This window comes from Mus pahari, chromosome 3 (genome assembly GCF_900095145.1).
Source record: "Mus pahari chromosome 3, PAHARI_EIJ_v1.1, whole genome shotgun sequence".
Classification (NCBI taxonomy): Eukaryota; Metazoa; Chordata; class Mammalia; order Rodentia; family Muridae; genus Mus; species Mus pahari.
In genome coordinates this window covers 112,396,209-112,398,713 of record NC_034592.1, presented here as the reverse complement: position 1 = coordinate 112,398,713, position 2,505 = coordinate 112,396,209, and positions in this window count along the sequence as shown.

Below are 2,505 nucleotides of genomic sequence, written 5' to 3'. Positions count from 1 at the left end.
AATGCAGAGATTCACAATTAGTCAAAGTGCTAAGAATAAATAACTGTTAAGTTCTCCACTCTAAATGGGACATGGGTTTCACCTCTAACCCATACAAGGCTCAGAGAACATGGATTTGGGGAGTGGAGAGGAGTGTGCCGTAAAATGCTGTCTTCTGCACATGAGCTCCCAGTACTGTGGTTACCTGCAGAGTGCCACGTGACAGTCCAGCATGAATATTGGAAGGGATATGAGGCTCCTCCCCTACCTGAGGGGCTCCTGGCAGTTAGCAGCTACTAAGAGAGGGAGAGTCACTTTCTCCCCAGGTGGTATAGCCACTGATAAGTTGCTCATGATCCAATATAGAACTGCATACCCATGCACAGGCAAGCAACTGTTGTTAAACTCAGTGGGCTATTCTTTAAGAAGACATGAGACTAGGAGGATATGTTGTAAAGAGAAACTACAGAATTTGTGTGCATATGGTTAAAATATATTATAAACATGAATGAAATTGTCAAAGGATGAGTATTTTTCAAAGCAGCTTTGGGCTGGAGAGATGGTTCAGTGGTTAAGAGTACCGACTGCTCTTCCAAAGGTCCTGAGTTCAAATCCCATCAACCACATGGTGGCTCACAACCATTCGTAATGAGATCTGACGTCCTCTTCTGGTGCATCTGAAGACAGCTACAGTGTACTTAGATATAATAATAAATAAATATTTAAAAAAAAAAAAAGCAGCCAGGCGTAGTGGCGCACGCCTTTAATCCTAGCACTCGGGAGGCAGAGGCAGGAGGATTTCTGAGTTTGAGGCCAGCCTGGTCTACAAAGTGAGTTCCAGGACAGCCAGGGCTATATAGAGAAACCCTGTCTCAAAAAACCAAAAAAAAAGCAGCTTCATTTGTCAGAAAGATCCCACACATGAGTGTGTCGGTACATAGATGCGTGAACAGCATTCTTTAAAAGGCATGCAGACATCTGACCACCATTCCCTCGGTTGATATGTCTGGGAAGGGGAATGAAATGCAGCTCTCTTACTCTCTCCTATACCTAATTGTTGAAAAAAAAAATTCCATGTAAACATTCAGTATGTTCTTCATTCTGTGCATGTGTGGTGTGTGGTATGTGTGTATGTGTGTGTGTGTGTGTGTGTGTGTGTGTGTGTGTGTGTGTGTGTGTGTTGGGGGAGGGAGAGTTCACCTGTGTGTGTACATCATGTTCAGGCCAGAGATTGACTTCAGCTGTCTTCCTCTGTTGTCCTCTGACTTATCTTTCTGAGACAGGTCTTAATCACCTAGTGCTGTTGTTGCCCTGGCTGCCAGCAAGCCCGAGACCTTCCTGACTCCACCCCTCAGCGCTAGGTTTACGGGAATACACCAGCACACTCAATTTTATTTTCAAATTTAATATTTATCTTGCCAGCTCTTTTTTTTAACTCTTTGAAAAAAATACTTAAGTTTTTAATTCATTATTAGTGTGTGTTTGTGTGTGCATGCGTGTGTGTGTGTGTGAGTGTGTGTGTGTGTGTGTGTGTGTGTGTGTAGGTCAGAGGGTAACTTTGTGGAATTGGTTTCCTCCATTAACTTTTATATAGGCTCTAAGTCCTGGACTAAGGCCTCCAGGTTTCTCTGACACACAGCTTTACCCACTGAGCCATCTTGCTAGCCCCACATGCTTTCATGTCAACCATCTTAACCACTGAGCTACCTAACTCCTGGCGCTAAGTTTTCACTTTAAAAAACAGAAAAGAAAAAGTTACTAACCTATGACCACCTCAAGAGTTCCTAGAAAATGAGATTGAAAACTTTGTGCTTGACCTCCCTGCGATACCACTAAAATGGCCGTTAGAATGATTACGGGGCAAGTGGAAGGAGATGCGTTATTGCTCTGCGAATGTTACAGGAGACAGAAACAGACTTGCACCTTGAAGGGCTAAATTTAAGCTGGCCACTAGAAGGCTCAGAAACTGGAGACCCAGAGCTGGGATGCGCCTCTGTTGGTAGCATACTGGTCTAGCACGCAGCAAGCTCTGAGCTTAATCCCCCAGCACCACAGAAACCCAAGTGGGGTGGTGTATGCCTGTCTTCCCAGTAGGTAGAGGCGGGAGGATCAGAAACTCAAGGTCATCCTCAGCTACATAGCTAATTTGAGCCTAGCCTGAGTCACAAAACCCTGGGGAAAGAGGGAGAGAAAGAAAAGAAACCCTGTATAATTGGAAGAAAACTAAGCACAATGTATTAATACACTGTAATTTAAAATACTGGGTATATTGACATGGTGTTTGGGTCAGCTTCCAACATTTTTCCCAGTGTGCTTTACTGAGCCATGTCTGCAAGATCCCTTACTACCAAGTTTGGACAGTGTCATTCTGTCTGGAACATCTGCACTCTTGTCATCACAATCCCATCCTTTTTTTTTTTTTTTCTTTTTTTTTAGGTTTTTCGAGACAGAGTTTCTCTGTGTAGCCCTGGCTGTCCTGGAACTCACCTTGTAGACCAGGCTGGCCTTGAACTCAGAAATCCACCT